The 20423-nt window shown below is 40.1% G+C and overlaps 1 protein-coding gene across 4 annotated transcripts in view; it reads left to right on the top strand.

The window, feature by feature from the left end:
* Positions 1–20423, top strand: part of RUSC2 (RUN and SH3 domain containing 2) — an 80766-nt gene that overhangs the window by 25977 nt on the left and 34366 nt on the right. The window contains exon 2 of one of the 4 annotated variants that reach the window (XM_073227792.1): positions 3876–3948. The exons of the other annotated variants lie outside the window; for them this stretch is intronic. The gene's annotated coding sequence lies outside the window, so the exon portion shown is untranslated. The remainder of the gene's footprint in view (positions 1–3875; positions 3949–20423) is intronic. 4 annotated transcript variants of the gene reach the window in all.

Below are 20423 nucleotides of genomic sequence, written 5' to 3'. Positions count from 1 at the left end.
GTATGTGTAAATATGTCCACCGCTATAATGAAATCAAATTCTACTCTAGAAAAAAAAATTTTTTTCAGTTTAATTTGGTGAAAATTCAGTTCCTCAGTTCAACTCAGTGAACATTTTAAACCATGTGACAGGCTTGAGACTAGGTTATATGACTACAAAGATGAACAAGACAGTCTATCTTTAACATGCAATCAAGGAGGAAAAAGAAAATATATACAGTTATAAAACACTTCCTTGCTTAATAGTTCTTTGTACTTTATGTAATTCTTGTATTCTTAACTCTCATATAAAGAAAGGTAACCATGAGGTTTATGTCCACCTACGAATTAATGTCCTAGCTAATTCAAGATAAATAAAAATACAAGAAAATCTTCCCTCTTCAAATGTGGTTGATTATTTTTTAAATTATTCATGAAAGGAGCAGACACCAGTTTCAAGAATTCTTATTGTAATTAATTGTTTTTATTTCCATAATTTTCTCAAGTTAATATAAGGCATTTTAGTTCTTTGATTGTCATTTGAATATTTTACAATAACAAAGAGCTTTCTCAATGAATTATAATTTGTGCTAGAACTAGCAAATGCCTGTAGGTTTTGCTTCTTTGCTGAAATAAGGTGTTAGGCACTTAGTAAATACTTGTTGCCCCAGTACAGGCATCTGTCCTCTTTTGAGCTGTGACTGTGGCCCCTCACGCTCCTTATGATGATGTGGTTCATAATGCCCAGGCTTTCAGGGCTGTGAGGCTCCCAGATGACCTAAAAGATTCCAGCAGCTCATTTATTGCCAGAAAACTCAGAAAATACAAACAAAATGAAGAAAATGTATGTGCATTTAAAAAAAGTAAAATCAGATCATACTATGAATTGTACTTTGTAAACTGCTTTTTTTTTTTTTTAATGTGATGTTATGGACATAGTTTCATTTTGGCAACTATTCTAAAACAATTTTTTTAATGTTCTGTGGAGTATTTTTTAATGTTTTGTGGAGTATTTTGCATGAATTGATCATTATTTAATCAATTCACAAAGGAGAGAACATTTAGAATTTTTTTAACTTTGCTTTTTAATAGTGCTTCAACATCCTTATGTATATATTTTTGTGTGTTTCTATCATGTTATTTCTTTTAAATATATTTCTTAGAAGTAGACTAAAGAGTATACTTATGTCAAATTTTGATACATATTGCATGGCTGCCCTTTGAAAATTTCATTCATTCATTCAAATATATTAATCTACTATGTATGCCAAACCCTGTGCTAGGTTTTGGGGATATGATGGTGAATAATGATAGACAGTTTTCCTTTCCCATGGAGCTTGCCTGCCTAGCATAAGAGGCTAAATAAGCAATTACAAAACACAATACAGGAAAGTTCAAGGTGCTGGGAGCAAATAACCAGTGCACATAATGTGGTCCAGGAAGAGCACTGAACTTGGGATGTTTTGGTTGAAAACCTGAAGCATGTTTAAGAGTTAGTCACACAAGTGAAAGACAGTGTTCCAGTCAGTATGAGGCAATGTTGTAACTGCAGGGCAAGGTAGGAGTGGCAAAATGTGAGACTAGAGAGGTAAGTTAAGAAAGGCAGAGTGCAGAGTCTGGATTTTACGGAGAACCTTTCAAGGGTTTTTTTTTAAGCAAGAGGATGTGTGATGTAAATCAATTTTATTTTCCAAGAATTACTCTGGGAAGGGAAACCAGATTAAAGGTTGATACAGGAATTCAGACAAGTGATAAGTATAGCTTAGTCTTAGAGAAGGGTAGGTAAAATTGTATAGAAGGGTGGATAGAATTAGTAAGACTTGGTTATTGGGATGTGGTAGGATGTATAAAGTGGAAATAGAAATGAGTAACAGAAACTCAAAACTGGTGACTTAAGTAACATAGAAGTTTATTTCACAACAAAAACCAGAGGTAGACAGTTCTGGGCTATATGGCAGCTACACGGTCTGTATTAGAGAACCAGACCCCCTCCAGTTTTTTGTTCTGCTATACCTAGGCCATCTTTATGGTCCAAGGTGGCTCCTGTAGCTCTAGCCATCACACTTACTTTCCTAGCATAAGGATGAAGGAAGGGAGGAAGAAGGGAGTACCCTGTTTTTCATAAAGAGATTACCCAGAAGTCTCACACAACACTTCTACCGTAACTTTGTCAAATGGCCACAACTATATCCAAGGGAGGTAGAAATGTAGAATTTTAGTTTGGCAGCATTGTACCCAGGTGAATATAAGGATTCTGTGACTTTGAAAGAGAAAGGGAGAATGGATATTTGATTGGCAACTAACACTGGTGCCTGGGAAGGTGAGGAACTTCAATTCTGTTCAGCCTAATTGTTTACAGGAAAACAGTGATTACACAAGGATACACATATACCACTATTGAAAAGAGACTTATTTGGCCACTAAGTAAAGATTTAACACATTCAGATCCTATTCATTTTTGTTGTAAAGAATAAAACAAGCATTAGCTCAAATAAGGCCCCAGCTTAAATGTGAGTATAACTGTATTGATTTAACCTGAATCATTACCACACAAATTTGTCATGCTTGTGATTTTTGGCACCTTGTCATTCTCTAATATTCAGGCTAGAAAAGGGCAGACCAGCTACCTGCTATTTAGATTTCTGCTCTTTAGAACAAAGTCTAAACAGGTCCCAAATTAAGGAATTTGATTATTATTCTTTACCAAGGATATTAGCAGTATATTATAATGGAAAGAGCAAGGGCTTTGGAGTGAGTCAGACAAGACTTGGAAGCCCAACTCCCCTACTTTCTAGCCCTGTGATAAATTTATCTCTGCAAGAGCCTCACTTTCTTCAACTGCAAAATAGGGATAATATTATCTACTTTGCAGGCTTTTTGGGAAGGTTAGAAATGCATTTATGACAAACATCTAACACAGTGGGTAGCATAAGTAGATAATAAATAGCTACAATCATTATAATTATTAATCCTTAGCTGTAAGTCATTCATTTCCTTCTAGTCAGTGGTGTGTAGGGAGGTGTAACCCCAACTGTTCCTGATGCTTTGCACATTGTTCTTAGATTGCTTCTATAGCATTTGATACCTGTTTACAATGCCTGTCACTGTTTGTGGTAGAGCCTAGATTCACAGTCAGCCCTAAGCCTTTGCTCAAAATGAGCTCACTCCTCCCCTCATGCCTTTCATCCATATTTACTGTGTCCAAACCCATCTGACTGCTGATAGTTCCTTGCTGTCTAAAACCATGCCACATACAGAAGTGGGAGGGATGAGGAGAGAGAGACTTGAGACCTGAACCAATTCAAGTATGGGTTTGGAACCTGGGAGCAGGTGGGGAGAAAGGCCTTGTAGAAGCATGGGATAGTATTATTAAGCAGAAATAGAAAGATAAAGATTGTTTATGGCTCAGTCTGCACTCCAGAGTGATAATGCAGTAAGTGAAATTCCACAGATGTTTTTGAAGCACTTTATAGGAGGGGAATTAACCTGTCTGTCAGCTCCATTATAATAACCTCAGAATTTTTCCTTCACATTCCTCAAGGGGAGCTGCCTCTGAAATATATTCATCAGCCCTCACCCTTGCAGGAAGAAGGAGGAGGATCTCTAGGCAGGCCCAGGAAAGTCAGAATTTTGAGATCTAGATCTTGAATATATGAGGCCTTTAAAGTCTAGAGTAGAAGTCAGCAATTATGGCTCATGACAGGGTGATTTTTATAAGACCCACAAACTGAGAATGACTTTTATATTTTTTTAAAGAGTTGTAAAAAAAAGTGCGTGCGTGCATGCGTGTGGGGGGGGGGGGTGTGGGGGGGGGGTGTATGTGTATGTGTATGTGTATGTATTTAAAGAACTATGTGGCCCACAGAGGCTAAGTATTTATCATCTGGCCCTTTGCAGATAGAGTTTGCTGAAAGGAGGATGGATCTCACCAGAGGCTGCAGGATGTTGGAACACTGCTTTGAATCCCAGGGTAGGCACTTTCAGAAAAAAGTGTCAGCATCAATGAAGAATGGATTTCTATTCCTCTTCCCCAAGAGCTCTGGAGACCAGGCAAACTAACCCCATACTGAGGGATTGCTGGACTAGGAAGAGTGAAGGCTTGTGTTGGGTTTAGAATACAGTATTGCCTTTGTTCTAACTGAGCAGTGGAATACATCCTTTCATTAATGTTGCTTTCTTTCAGCTAAGTCCAGTTTGTCAGGTGAACATGATAACTACTACAGCACAGAAACAAGCTAAGTCCAGTTTGTAAGACTGCTGCTGAGTGCTGTACCAGTGGGATCCAAGCCTCAAATCAGTGTCCTGGGCCCAGGTTTAGGGGAGAATTAGGTTTACAGATGGAGCAAGTGGATGAATGGAATTGTTTCCTTTTGCTTGCATGTTTCTGCTTTCTCTAGTGTATATTAGTGGAAATTCATGCCTTAAACAGAGTCCTCACTCTTTGAGCTATTACTCTCGCCAGAGGTGGGGATTATAAACCTGAGAGAAGGGAACTTCACCTCCAGGCACAGACCAGTTCCACTTCCTACATGGCCCCTGTGATCTAAAAGAAGGAAAAATCCAGAAGGCCAGGACTCTACCTATCTGCACGAATGAGTTTTATTTCTGAAATACTTTAGTCCAAAGAATTTACAGCATTTACATTTCTTGCTACTTATTATTTTAATTGTCCAAACATTTTTCCTTGCCTCAACGCTAAAAGGTGAATACAACTAGCCCCTTTTCTAGATGGTAAACTCAGAGCTTTGAGAGGACAGGTACCCCGCCCCCAGATGACCCAGCAAGTCAGAAAAAAAGCTAAGAATGAAAGTAGTGTTCCTATCCTTGGGCATTCTGCCACTATCCTAGGCAAGGGTAGCTTCCAGATGGAGCTGAGGTCAAACTTCTAACTCTAGTGATCAAATCTGGTTGTTTCTGAGACTGCATTGTTCTGATGACCAGGAGGATAAGCCTCAACTGACAGAGAAAACAATGTATTGAATGAGTGGTTCTCCAGTCTGCCTTCTTGCCAGCGGCCTGGTTCCTCCAGATACTGATATGTTGTGTCACTGACGATTGTTATGAGTCAGCTGCCGGCAGGAAGATGATGGAGTCACTGTCACCGTGCACTTGGCTGCTTTCTTTGCACTTCAGCATTCTTACCTGGTGTGTGGTACATTTTTGTCATTCCACGGCAGCCTGCTGCACACATGGCCCCTCAGTAGACCAGTCTACATCTATTTACATCAGGTGTCCAGCTGTCAGCCTCCCCACTTCCCTGTCTGCCTAATGGGACAAGATGAAACTGTGAGGAGCTGCCTTTTGGATTGATGAGTAGGATATCCACAGAGTTCCAGACACTGTGGTCAAAATGTCAGTTCCCTGGGACCCCAGTTTCAAGACCTTGGGGAATAAAGAGGCTTTCAGAAAGATTTTCTGAGCACTAGCTCCAAGCTGGATGAGAGCTGGTTTCTTGGTGTTTCTATCCTGTTGTGTCATGTCTAGGAAAGAGCTCTAGCCAAATACATTTTCAAGGTATTTGATATATCTGCTAAAAACTCTATGCAAATCAACTAAGGACTACCCTAACCATACTTTGCCTCAGATATCCCATAAAACATTCCCAGGTGAACTTTTTTCTTTATCTTACAATGTCAGCACTCACTGTATTAATCTGCAACTTGTGACTGACAAGACTAAGCTTCTGGTTAGTTGAGTGACAGTCTTTCCTTGGCTTTCTTTAAATCATTTCAATGCAACCCATGTGTGTGTGTATTTGTATGTGTGTGCCCTTTCAAAATGTATTAGGTCTCTTGTCCAGGGCCTACCTGACTCAAGAGAGTGCTGCAAACAATAGTTCTTAATTGAGGTCCACCTGGTCGCAGAGATTTGGGACCAGACAGCTAGACATGGGACAGCTCTTTGTTCTCTTTGTTCCCTTGCCCCTTCCCTGTCCCTGTTAATACTAAACTGTTTTCAACAAGGCTCGCTTCCTCCAGAATCCAACTTAGCATCTTGGAGAAGCCTGAGGCCACTCCTATAGCAGGAAGCTGTCCTAGATTTGGGCAGTAACCAGTAGAACTTGATACTGACGCCAGAGTGTAAAAATAAATACCTCCTACAGTGCTGTCTTAATCCATTGGCATCAGAGTTGCTATTATTAACCCATAGGCCTCACAGGCAGCTGTGATGGGCAGACAGCAGCCTGGATAGACCTTTCCTGCCAGCTTGGGATCAGACTCTTTCTTTCCTACATCTACTGGGATCTGATCTGGGGCCCCTGGAGAAGCACCATCAGTCTGGGAGCATGCCCCACAATAGGTAATACTGGAGATGGATTAGTATCTTGGTTTGGGAAAGCCTTAGGTTCCCAGGGGCAGGCTGCCAGTCCAGAGTGTAATGAGCATAGGATGACTGATTTAGTCCTAGTGCAGGGGAAGGAAAACAGGAGTGTGACCCTTTCCATTTCCTATGGCTCTTTTACAGACATTTTGCCTGCTGGTTCCCTGGACCTGGAGCCTTCCTGAGAAATTGGGAAGGAGGGAGGAGAGGACTCCATTGCTCATCTTCCAAAAATATAATAGTGACCATGATTGAGCACTTACCTTGTACCAGGCACTTTATATACAATATCTTACTTAATTCTACCTGAAGCCTTTGAAGGAAACTGCCATGACAGTTTTACAAATGAGGAAGCTAAAGTATAGTGAAGTTAAGTAACTTCCCACAGCTGGCAGATAGTGTGTAAGATTGGAATACAGCCCTGTCAACACCAAAGTCCGTGTTCTGAATCAATATAGAACCTAGGCCCCTAAATACTCAGGACCCAGGCCACACTCCAGCCATCTGCTTTTAAAATGTTTTGTTTAAGTAATTATCAGTTTACTTTCACTTCAGTCTTATAAGTAAATCAGATAGAGTGACTGGTACACAGAAATGGTCTTTCCTGCCACCTGCTAGAAAGGCAACCCCAGTGCTCTTACCAAGCATGGTGAGCCGGACTTGGACACCATCATTTAAAGTTTGTTGGAAGTCACCTCCGGGGAAGGCTTTGACTATGACTGAAGAGTCTTGGGGACTGACAGCTCTGCTGAGAAAAAGGCCAGACTGGAACCCACTTACCTAGGGGAGCAAGGCTTTGATGGCTTCCGCCCATCATACTGAGGGAGGAGCATCCTTGAACGAAAGTATTTCCTTGAGGGGCAGCTAGTCTTCTCTCTCCTCTTTCTCTTGCCTTCCCTGACCCTGTCTCCACAACTGGCTGTGTAATTCTATCTAGATTCTTCTCATAGCCTACTTCACTGTGCATATGTGGCCTTTTATTCACAGCTTTAGACAGGCTGGTTGGATAGCAGCTTACCAGCCTGCATACATCAGTCCACTGCCTGTGGGGAGGGGGAAGCAGAGCACACTCAGGCTTTGCTTCCTGGAGCCTAGGTGGCAAAAGGAACAGCCAAAGGAAAATAAGGAACTGACCACATCGAACAGTCGAGGGGAAGCACAGTGGCCGTTTTTGTGCCAGCTAACTTGCTCCTGCAAATACATACTCGAGAGCTGTCCTCCAAGCAGAGCAGCCCTCGTGGGGCCTGGAACACCCACCCCTGGTACACTGTCTCTGGTCTTGGTGGTTTCCTGCTCCCTGGCTGCTCACCTGCACCGAGCACTGGGAGGCTTTATCTGTCCATCTTTCTATGCTGTGGGCCTCCTTCATTGCTGCATCCTCTATCCCCTCATCTGAAGGATTCGATCTGTCAAGGAAGGAACTAAATCTTTCCTAATTCTCTATAGTTCTCTTCTCTGTCCCTAACCTATTTCCTCAAAAGAGAGAGGACTTACCTTAAATTCGCAATCCCTAGACACTTGCAACTGTAGCAGTTAGAAGCAGGCACCTGGGGGTATTGATGTATGTGTGTGCCTGTGTATTTTTGTTGAAAGTGAGGGGGAGGACATTTATTAGCACTCTGCATAGGAACCTTTCCTTGGGCCCCAGGTTTTCATTTGGCTTAGTTTTTTTTTGAAATCGTTAATGTACAATTACTTGAACAACAGTATGGTTACTAGACTCCCCCTATGATCAAGTCTCCCCCACATACCCCATTACAGTCACTGTCCATCAGTGTAGTAAGATGCTACAGAATCATTACTTGTCTTCTCTGTATATAATGCCTTTCCCCTGTCCCCACTCCCCTACATTGTGTGCTAATCGTAATGCCCTGTTTTCCCCCTTATCCCTCCCTTCCCACCCATCCTCCCCAGTCCCTATCTCTTTGGTAACTGTTAGTTCATTCTTGGGTTCTGTGAGTCTGCTGATGTTTTGTTCCTTCAATTTTTGCTTTGCTGTTATACTCCACAGATGATGAAATCATTTGGTACTTGTCTTTCTCCGCCTGGCTTATTTCACTGAGCATTAATACCCTCCAGCTCCAATCATGTTGTTGCAAATGGTAGGATTTGTTTTCTTCTTATGGCTGAATAATATTCCATTGTGTATATGTACCACATCTTCTTTATCCATTCATCTGTTGATGGACACTTAGGTTGCTTCCATTTCTTGGCTATTGTAAATAGTGCTGCAATAAACACAAGAGTGCATATGTCTTTTTCAAACTGGGCTGCTGCATTCTTAAGGTAAATTCCTAAAGAGTGAAATTCCTGGGTCAAATGGTATTTCTATTTTGAGTTTTTTGAGGAACCTCCATACTGCTTTCCACAATGGTTGAACTTATGTACATTCCCACCAGCAGTGTAGGAGGTTTCCCCTTTCTCTACATCCTCGCCAACATTTGTTGTTGTTTGTCTTTTGGATGTTGGCCGTGCTAACTGCTGTGAGGTGATATCTCATTGTGGTTTTAATTTGCATTTCCTTGATGATTAGTAATGTGGAGCATCTTTTCATGTGTCTGTTGGCCATCTGAATTTCTTCTTTGGAGAAGTGTCTGTTCAGATCCTCTGCCCATTTTTTAATTGGATTATTTGCTTTTTGTTTGTTGACGTGTGTGAGCTCTTTATATATTTTGGATGTCAACCCTTTATCGGGTATGTCATTTATGAATATATTCTCCCATACTGTAGGATGTCTTTTTGTTCTACTGATGGTATCCTTCGCTGTACAGAAGCTTTTTAGTTTGATATAGTCCCACTTGTTCATTTTTGCTTTTGTTTCCTTTGCCTGGGGAGATATGTTCATGAAGAAGTTGTTCATGTTTATGTCCAAGAGATTTTTGCCTATATATTTTTCTAAGAGTTTTATGGTTTCATGACTTACATTTCAGGTCTTTGATCCATTCTGAGTTTACTTTTGTGTACGGGGTTAGACAATAATCCAGTTTCATTCTCTTACATGTAGCTGTCTGGTTTTGCCAACACCAGCTGTTGAAGAGGCTGTCATTTCCCCATTGTATATCCACGGCTGCTTTGTCACATACAAATTGACCGTATATGCTTGGGTTTATATCTGGGCTCCCTATTCTGTTCCATTGATCAGTGGGTCTGTTCTTGTGCCAGTACCAAATTGTCTTGAATACTGTGGCTTTGTAGTAGAGCTTGAAGTCAGGGAGCGTAATTTCCATTTGTTAGTGTCCTCTTTAATTTCTTTTAAGAGTGTCCTGTAGTTTCCAGGGTATAGGTCTTTGACTTCCATTGTTAGGTTTATTCTTAGGTATTTTATTCTTTTTGATGCAACTGTGAATGGAATTGTTTTCCTGATTTCTCTTTCTGCTAGTTCATCATTAGTGTATAGGAATGCCACAGATTTGTGCGTATTAATTTTGTATCCTGCAGCTTTGCTGAATTCAGATATTAGATCTAGTAGTTTTGGAGTGAACTCTTTAGGATTTTTTATGTACAATATCATGTCATCCACAAACAGGGACAGTTTGACTTCTTCCTTGCCAATCTGGATGCCTTTTATTTCTTTGTGTTGTCTGATTGCCGTGGCTAGGACCTCCAGAACTATGTTGAATAAAAGTGGGGAGAGTGAGTATCCTTGTCTTGTTCCCAATCTTAAAGGAAAAGCTTTCAGCTTCTCACTGTTAAGTATAATGTTGGCTGTGGGTTTGTCATATATAGTCTTTATTATGTTGAGGTACTTGCACTCTATACCCATTTTGTTGAGAGTTTTTATCATGAATGGATGTTGAGTTTTGTCAAATGCTTTTTCAGCATCTGTGGAGATGATCATGTGGTTTTTGTCCTTCTTTTTGTTGATGTAACGGACGATGTTGATGGATTTTCTAATGTTGTACCATCCTTGCATCCCTGAGATGAATCCCACTTGATCATGATGGGTGATCTTTTTGATGTATTTTTGAATTTGGTTTGCTAATATTTTGTTGTGTATTTTTGCATCTATGTTCATCAGGGGTATTGGTCTGTAATTTTCTTTTTTTGTGGTGTATTTTGCCTAGTTTTGGTATTAGAGTGATGTTGGCCTTGTACAATGAGTTTGGGAGTATTCCCTCCTCTTCTACTTTTTCGAAAACTTTAAGGAGGATGGGTATTAGGTCTTCACTAAATGTTTAATAAAATTCAGCTGTGAAACCATCTGGTCCAGGAGTTTTGTTCTTAGGTAGTTTTTTGATTACCAATTCTATTTTTTGCTGGTAATTGGTCTATTCAGGTTTTCTGTTTCTTCCTGGGTCAGCTTTGGAAGGTTGTATTTTTCTAGAAAGTTGTCCATTTCTTCTAGGTTGTCCCGTTTGTTAGCATGTACTTTTCCATAGTATTCTCTCATAATTCTTTGTATTTCTGTGGTGTCCATGGTGATTTTTCCTTTCTCATTTCTGATTCTTTTTATGTGTGTAGACTCTCTTTTTTTCTTGATTAGTCTGGCTAGGGGTTTATCTATTTTGTTTATTTTTTCAAAGAACCAGTTCCTGCTTTCATTGATTCTTTCTATTGTTTTATTCTTCTTGATTTTATTTATTTCTGCTTTAATCTTCATTATGTCCCTCCTTTTACTGACTATGGGCCTCATTTGTTCTTCCTTTTCTAGTTTCATTAATTGTGAGTTTAGACTGTTCATTTGGAATTGTTCTTCTTTCGTGAGATATGCTTGTATTGCAATATATTTCCCTCTAAGCACAGCCTTTGCTGCGTCCAACAGATTTTGTGTTGTTGAATTACTGTTGTCATTTGTCTCCATATATTGCTTGATCACTGTTTTTATTTGGTCATTGATCCATTGATTGTTTAGGAGCATGTTATTAAGGCTCCATGTGTTTGTAGGCTTTTTCATTTTCTTTGTGTAATTTATTTCTAGTTTCATACCTTTGTGATCTGAGAAGCTGGTTGGTACAATATCAATCTTTTTGAATTTACTGAGGCTCTTTTTGTGGCCTAGTATATGATCTATTCTTGAAAATGTTCCATGTGCACTTGAGAAGAATGTGTATCCTTTTGCTTTTGGATAGAGTGTTCTGTAGATGTCCATTAGGTCCATCTGTTCTAATACGTTGTTCGGTGCCTCTGTCTCTTTATTTTCTGTCTGGTTGATCTGTCCTTTGTACTGAGTGGTGTGTTGAAGTCTCCTAAAGTGAATGCATTGCATTCTATTTCCCCCTTTAATTCTGTTAGCATTTGTTTCACATATGTAGATGATCCTGTGTTGGCTATAGATATTTATAATAGTTATGTCCTCTTGTTGGACTGCCCCCTTTATCATTATGTAATGTCCTTCTTTGTCTCTTGTGACTTTCTTTGTTTTGAAGTCTATTTTGTCTGATACAAGTACTGCAACTCCTGCTTTTTTCTTGCTGTTAGTTGCATGAAATATCTTTTTCCATCCCTTTTCTTTCAGTCTGTGTATGTCTTTGGGTTTGAAGTGAGTCTCTTGTAGGCAGCATATAGACATGTCTTGTTTTTTAATCCATTCAGTGACTATGTCTTTTAATTGGTGCATTCAGTCCATTTACATTTAGGGTGGTTATTGACAGGTATGTACTTATTGCCATTGCAGGCTTTAGATTCATGGTTACCAAAGGTTCAAGGGTAATTCCAAGTCTAATTTAACTCACTTCATATGCTATTACAAACACAACCTAAAGGTTCTTCTTCTTTTTTTTTCCCCTCCTTTTTCTTCCTTCTCCATTCTTTGTTATGAATCATATTCTGTGCTCTTTGTCTATCCCTTGGGTGACATCTATTTAGCCTTAGGAATACTTCCATCTATAGGAGTTCCTCCAAAATGCACTGTAGAGGTGGTTTGTGGGAGATAAATTCTCTCAGCTTTTGCTTATCTGAAAATTGTTTAATCCCTCCTCAAATTTAAATAAGCTTGCCGGGTATAGTATTCTTGGTTCAAGGCCCTTCTGCTTCATTGCATTAAATATATCATGCCACTCCGTTTTGGCCTGTAAGGTTTCTGTTGAGGAGTCTGATGATAGCCTGATGGGTTTTTCCTTTGTATATGATCTTTTTTCTCTCTCTAGCTGCTTTTAAAAGTCTGTCTTTATCCTTGGTCTTTTGCCATTTTAATTATTATATGTCTTGATGTTGTCTTCCTTCGATCTCTTGTGTTGGGATATCTGTGCACCTCCATGGCTTGAGAGACTATTTCCTTCCCCAGATTGGGGAAGTTTTCGGTAATTATCTCCTCAATGACACTTTCTATCCATTTTTCTCTCTCTTCTTCTTTTGGTACTCCCATAATACAAATACTGTTCCGTTTGGATTGGTCACACAATTCTCTCAATATTCTTTCATTCTTAGAGATTCTTTTTTCTCTTTCCGCCTCAACTTCTTTGTATTCCTCTTCTCTAATTTCTATTCCATTTACCATCTCTTGTACTACATCTAATCTGCTTTTCAATTCCTCCATTGTATGTTTCACTTCAGATACAGAATTTCTTAATGATTGAATCTCCGACTTAAATTTCTTCCTGTGTTCTTGAATATTTTTCTGTACCTCCATAAGCATGTTTATAATTTTTATTTTGAACTCTCAGGCAGATTGGTGAGTTCAGTTTTATTCGGCCCTTTTTCTGGGGTTTGTGAGATTTTGGTCTGAACCAGGTTCTTTGGATGTTTCATATTTCTGTGTGGTGCCCACTAGTGCCCAGAAGCTCCAGTCTCTGGAGCTGCTCAGCCCCTAGAGTGAGGCTGGGGGTCATAGGGGAGTGGAACTGGTGTCTGGGGGGAGGAAAAATCTGTTTCCTGATTCCCATCTGTGGTGCCTGTCTCCAGTGTCAGAGTCAGTGGGACAAACACATAGGTGTAAGCCTCTGTGCTTTGAGTCTATAGCTGTTGTTGGCTGCGCCTCCTTCTGGCTGGCCTGACGCCAGCGTGGTGATTGCCGGTTTGTGAGCCTGTGCCGGCAGGCTAGGAAGAAGGCACAGCAGGCTGCGTGTCACAGTGGGAGGCCTTGGAGCTGAGTAGGCAGCCAGGGGAATGGGGTGCCTGAAGCTCCTCAAAGTTTCAAACCAGCTGGGCAGAGCACACTCAGGCAACCTTGTCCAGCTCTCCCCTCCCCTGCGCAGTAAGCTCCGTGTAAACCCCACTCCTTCAGCAGCCCTCTTGCTGCTGGGAAGTCTCTCAGACTGTCTGCCTTTCCCTTGTCCCAGAGCGGCCAGGTGTGGATCCCCTCCTCCACAAATGGCCACAATCTGTCTCTCACAAACTCCTCCTGTCTGAGCTCCCCAATGTCCAGAGCACCACACAATGTAGGTTTCTGCTCCCAAAGCAGACCTCCAGGGCTGGGTGTTCAGCAGTCCCAGGCTTCCACTTCCTCCCCCACTCCATTTCTCTTCCTCCGGCCGATGAGCTGGGGTGGGGGAAGGGCTTGGGTCCCGCCTGATTAAGGGTTTCGTTCCTTACCCAGTTTTTTGAGGTATGCTCTGTTTGTGAGGTCTACATGCAGTCTGGTTCAGCCTTCTTTCTTGTTGCTGTTTAGGGTTAGTTGTAGCAATTAACTATATTTTCATGCTATTTTTGGTTTTGGGAGGAACTCTCCATCTCACCTCTCATGCTGCCATCTCGAATCCCCCCATTTGGCTTGGTTTTTAATTAAGCTGAAAGGGACCTCAAGAGGTCATCTGGTTCAGCCTTCTGCCTCCAAATAGGTGCTATGAGTTGAACTAAGGAGGGAATCAAATGGTTGACCAATGGAAAAAGGCATACACTTGCTGGCTAGATCAGAAGAAAAGAGTTTAATTTCTAGGTGTAATTCCTTTTGGGCAGAGAGAGACTCTGGGACCAAAGCTGGGTTTATTATTATCAGATATTTATGGAATAAAGGACAGTGACCCTTTACAGCCCAGTGAGGGTCAGTAGCTTTCAGCTTATTCTTTGCCTGAGGATAATTCCCAGTGCTATTCCTTTTGTTGAACTGGGACCTTGGAAGCTTCAGGCACAGCTGAGCCTAAGAGGTTGTTGCTGTTTTAGGGTTAGTTGTAACAATTAACTATATTTTCATGCTATTTTTGGTTTTGGGAGGAACTCTCCATCTCACCTCTCATGCTGCTATCTTGAATCCCCTTTGGGAACCTTTGGGGGTTTCCACCCCTGGAAATTGTCAGTGATTTTGATTTTGATTTTGATTACACCAAGGGTGCCTGTATATTCCCAGGTCATAAGACAGGAGATACAGGCTTCGGGAAAAGAAGAGAAACCATACCAGGTGGTCCTGAGAAAGAGCCTGCTCAAGGCCTTTTCTAGAGTGTTTGTATTGACTTTTCTGAGTGGACTTTTAGCTGAACCTTTCTATAACATACTTAAGAGTTCAAAAATAAAGCTTTGAAAGAAGTCTCTATATTAGGGAGGCCTGACAAGGAAGTGGCTGCAGTGTATCTGGGATAGCCCTTTAGGCTCGTCTTCTGCCAACACACTCCCAAGCGTACTGGCTGGCCTCACTTGGAGTCCAAAATAACGTAATACAATTTTGGAACAGTGGCATCCTCAGCTCGGAGCAATTACCCACTACCCAGAGGAAATACAGATGAGCTCCTGGGCCTTGGCTGCTATTGCATTTGTGGAATGAGACTCCCATGCCATAGCCAGGTGCTCTCACGTATCTAACAGCCTATTTATTCTCTCCTTGCAGCTCAGCCCAGACACCCATAGGAATCACATTACCACCAATTCTTAAACCTCCAGATTTCTTTCAGCATCTCTCACATTTCAGAGAGTAGTACTTATCTTGTGGGAAATTCAGTCTCCATCAAATCTTGTGGCCAGTAAAGACTTGGAACCTTGGCAAGGATGGAGGGTAGTTATACAAACTGATTTTCCTGAATTCATGTAGAAAGTTCATTTCTGTACTCAGAAATAAGTCTGCTGTTAGTGCACATAATTGACATTTTCCAAACAAATTTGATTTGAAAGCCATAAAGAAAGAAAGAACAGAGGTTGCTGTGAGTTAATCATTTGTTCCACTCCCCATTTCCACAACCCCAATAAACCATGCTCAGTCTTGCTTTTGCCTTTGCCCAGAGGTTTTCAGAATTTCTTCTCCTAAACCCTAGGGTCCCCTGGAGGTGTGGAGAGAGGGAGTAGGCCTCCCCTACTTCAGCCAGAGTAGCTGTGTTATGTATTAGGGTTGAAAAAGTTGGAAATCACTGCTTTAACCCTTATCTCACATCCTGAAATGTCTTTCTTGCTGCCCTAGCCCTCTACAGAGGCAGGCTGGCAATGATTTTAACAAAATTATGAGCCCCTCAAGTTTGGCTCTTATCCTTGAGCAGCCAACACAGTGCTGGAATGTTTATACACAGTAGGAGTGCATTGGATGCTTGTGGCTTGATGGCTTGCTGCTTGATTAACTGATTTCTGAGGTGATATTAATCAATGGCCCCAGGATACTTCTACAGAGAGAAGTATACAGTAGTCCCCCCTTATCCATGGTTTCAGTTATCCACCATCAACCTCAGTCCAGAAGCAGATGATCCCCATTCTGACAAATCTTTAGAAGGTCAGCTTAATGCTGTGTCACAGTGTCTGCACATCATTCCCCTTACTTCATCTCATCATGTAGGCATTTTGCCATCTCACATCATCACAAGACAGGTGAATACAATACAGTGTATTTTGAGAAAAGGGAGGCCACATTCACATAACCTTTATTATACTATATTGTTATAGTTGTTCTGTTTTATTATTGTTGTTACTAATCTCTTACAGTGCCTAATTTGTAAATTAAACTTTACCATAGGTATGCATGTAAAGAAAAAACATAATGTATATAGAGTTTGGTGCCATCCACGGTTTCAGGCATCCAGTGGGGGTCTTGGAACATATCCCCTGTGACTAAGGGGGGATTTATTATGATTTGAGCACTTCTAACCTTTCCTGCAAGAATCAGTCACTCTAAGGTAAAAACAGAGCCAAAAGGAGTTACCTAACATAGGGTAGGTATACTGCTGGTATAGAGGATGCTTGACCAGGTCAATGCAACCAAAAGTACTTGTTGATTTCCAAAGAAGAGTATCTTGAAGAAAAGGGTAAACAAAGTGGTTAGAAAGACTAGGGACAGGATCTACTAAGATCACATAGTCTTAGTGTTTTTAATACTGCTTGCTTTCACTAAAAATTACCTGCCTGGATAGTTTCCAGAACTACCCAGTGTCTTGATTCCCAGTGGGAAATGCAGATCCTTTTCTTTGCTAAGTTTGGAGAAGTGTCTGTTCAGGTCTTCCACCCATTTTTTAATCAGGTTACACTTCTAACACTAATCAAGCTGTTTATCTGCAGCCTCCAGTTCTGCATGTCTTTGTTGTTTGTTTGTCTGTTTGGATTTATTTTGTTTTTAATTATGTTTTATAAAAGTTATATCTGTGTGTGTGTGTACAGTTTTTAAAAAGCCAAATAGGAAAAGGACATCAGTGGGAAAACTGACAAAATCCAAATAGTCTGCAAGTTTAGTTAATAGTAATATACTCAATATTAATTTGTTTTGACAAATGTACCAAGATTATATAAAATGGTAATATTAGGTGAACTGGTTGAAAGACATAGGAGAACTCTCTGAACTCTCCTTGTGACTTTCCTGAAAATTATTTCAAAAGAGTTAATCTTCCAAAATAGAAAATTATTCCAAAAGAAATAGTTAACTTTAAAAAGTTTATACACAACAATAAAGATACCCACAGTGGGGAAAAAAACCATGTAGTACCAAATTTGGGACAATCTGAGCTTTAAAATCAGTAATACCAGAAATGGATTATGACCACTGAACTAAAAAAAATTTTTAAATAGTCCAAGAGTCTATACTGATACCAAAGAAAGAAAGAAAGGAAAGTATCTCCTTGGACAAGGGAAACAAAAGCAAAAATGAACAAATGGGACTGTATCAAACTAAAAAGTTTCTGCACAGCAAGGACACTATAGAACAAAAAGGCATCCTACGTATATGTAAACAACATATCCAACAAGGGGTTAATGTCCAAAATATGTAAAGAACTCACACACTTCAACACCCAAAAAACAAATAACCTGATTAAAAAATGGGTGGAAGACCTGAACAGACACTTCTCCAAAGAAGAAATTCAGATGGCCAACAGGCACATGAAAAGATGCTCCACATCACTAGTTATCAGGGAAAAAGCAAATTAAATCCACAATGAGATATCACCTCACACCCCTTAGGATGGCCAACATCCAAAACACAAGAACCAACAAATGCTGGTGAGAATGCAGAGAAGGGGGAACCCTCCTACACTGCTAGTGGGAATGTAAATTAGTTCAACCATTGTGGAAAGCAGTATGGAGGTTCCTCAAAAAACTAAAAATAGAATACCATTTGACCCAGGAATTCCACTCCTAGGAATTTACCCTAAGAATGCAGCAGCCCAGTTTGAAAAAGACATATGCATCCCTGTATTTATTGCAGCACTATTTACAATAACCAAGATACAGAAGCAACCTCAGTGTCCATCAACAGATGAATGGATAAAGAAGAGGTGGTACATATACACAATGGAATATTATTCAGCTATAAGAAAGAAACAAATCCTACCATTTGCAACAACATGGATGGAGCTAGAGGGTATTATGTTCAGTGAAATACGCCAGGTGGAGAAAGACAAGTATCAAAGTGATTTCACTCATTTGTGGAGTATAACAACGAAGCAAAACTGAAGGAACAAAACCACAGCAGACTCACAGACTCCAAGAAGGGACTAGTGTCTACCAAAGGGAAGGAAGTGGGGTGGGGAGGGAGGGAGAAGGCAATTAAGGGGCATTATGATTAGCACACATAATGTATGGGGGTCATGGGGAAGGCAGTATAGTACACAGAAGACAAGTAGTGACTCTATAGCATCTTATTATGCTGATGGACAGTGACTGCTGTGGGGTGTATGGGAGGGACTTGATAATATGTGTAAATGTAATAACCACAGTGTTGCTCATGTGAAACCTTTTTAAGATTGTATATCAATGATACTGTAATAAAAAAAAAGGAAGGAAGGAAGGAAGGAAAACAGAAGTCTTTCTTATATTAGAATGCCAACTGATAAATGCAGAAGGAATAATAGAAAACCATCATTTTTTCAACCATCACAGTAAATAACTGATTCAGACAAAAATTATCAATGAATGCTAACATTTTTAAAGAATAATAACAATTCTTCTTTAAATTAAAAAAAATTTTTTTTAACTATCAAATGTACACCACAATGGTTCAACAGTCTCCTTCCCTCTCCCCCTGCCCCACACACTCCTTTCCCCTTTGGTAACCACTAGTCACTTCTCAGGGTCTGTGAGTCTAATGCTGTTTTGTTCCCTCTGTTTTGCTTTGTTTTTATATTCCACAAATAAGTGAAATCATATGGTATTTGTCTTTCTCTGCCTGACTTATTTCACTGAGCATAATACCCTCTAGCTCCATCCATGTTGTTGCAAATGATAGGATTTATTTTCTTATTATGGGTAAATAATATTCCATTGTGTATATGTACCACATATTCTTTATCCATTCATCTGTTGATGGACACTTAGGTTGCTTCCTTATCTTGGCTATTGTAGATAGTGCTGCAATAAACATAGGGATGCATATGTCTTTTTGAATCAGGGATTTTATTTTCTTCAGGTAAATTCTTAGGAGTGGAATTCCCAGGTCAAATGGTATTTCTATTTTTAGTTTTTTGAGGAACCTCCATACTGTTGTCCAGTGGTTGCATCCATTTTTATTCCCACCAACAGTGTAGGAGGGTTCCTGTTTCTGCACATCTTGTCAGCAGCATTTGTTGTTTCTTGTCTTTTGGATAGGAGCCATTCTAACTGGTGTGAGGTGATAACTTACTGTAGTTTTAATTTGCATTTCTCTGATGATTAGTGATGTGGAGCATCTTTTCATGTGCCTGTTGGCCATTTGTATTCTTTGGAGAATTGTCTGTTCATATTCTCTGCCCATTTTTTGATTGGGTTTGTTTTTTGGGTATTGAGGTGTTTTGGATGTTAACCCCTTATCAGATGAGTCGTTTATGAATATATTCTCCCATAGTGTAGGATTTTTTCTTCATTCTGCTGATGGTGGTCCTTTGCTGTACAGAAGTTTTTTGGTTTGATGTAGTCCCACTTGTTCATTTTTCATTTTGTTTCCCTTGCATGAAGAGATATGTCCAGGAAAAAATTGCTCATGTTTATATTCAGGAGATTTTTGCCTATGTTTTCTTCTAAAAGTTTTATGGATCCATGACTTACATTCAGGTCTTTGATCAATTTCAAGTTTACCTTTGTGTATGGAGTTAAACAATAATCCAGTTTCATTCTCTTACATGTAGCTGTCCAGTTTTGCCAACACCAGTCATTGAAGAGGCTGTCTTTTCTCCATTGTATATTCATGGCTCCTTTATCATATATTAATTGACCATAGATGTGTGGGTTTATATGTGGGCTCTCTTCTGTTCCACTGATCCACTGATCTGTTCTTGTGCCAGTACCAAATTGTTTTGATTACTGTAGTTTTGTAGTAAAGTTTCAAGTCAGGGAGCGTAATCCCACCAGCTTTGTTCTACTTTCTCAGAGTAATAACAATTCATTATATTTATATAAAACATTTATGAGAGCACTTTTACACACTTTTTTGAGTAGGTTACTTTTCAGAAATACGGCAAAAAGTATATGTATCTCCCCTTAGCCTCCACATCCTTTTCTTCACCTGATTACTCCTCATAAAACAGGCGGACCCTGTGGACTTAAATTGGGGATATTTTCCTCCAGAGAAGATTTATATCTGCTTCTGCTAAAAGTTGTGGGGAACCACCAACCCTGGACCACTTGAGCTTACCTCGGGTTTCAGCTTAATGTGGGAGTCTCAGGTTTAACTTCCTTACCTTTCTGGTGGTCCAAGGCTTGCTTGTCATTCAATCCACAATTAGGATGCTCTGGCAATCAACCTCAAGGAACCCTGGTCCTCACCCTTACTTGCTCCACAGTGAGTGATTTTTTTCTCCCTTCTTGGGTGTCCAGGGAAGTAGCCTTGGAGATTTCTCCTATTGTGAATCCTGAAATGCTTTCAAAATGGATGTTATA

The sequence above is a fragment of the Manis javanica genome, chromosome 2, assembly GCF_040802235.1.
Source record: "Manis javanica isolate MJ-LG chromosome 2, MJ_LKY, whole genome shotgun sequence".
Taxonomy (NCBI): domain Eukaryota; kingdom Metazoa; phylum Chordata; class Mammalia; order Pholidota; family Manidae; genus Manis; species Manis javanica.
The sequence above is the reverse complement of the archived record's forward strand: the minus strand, read 5'-3'. Positions and strand labels throughout refer to the sequence as shown.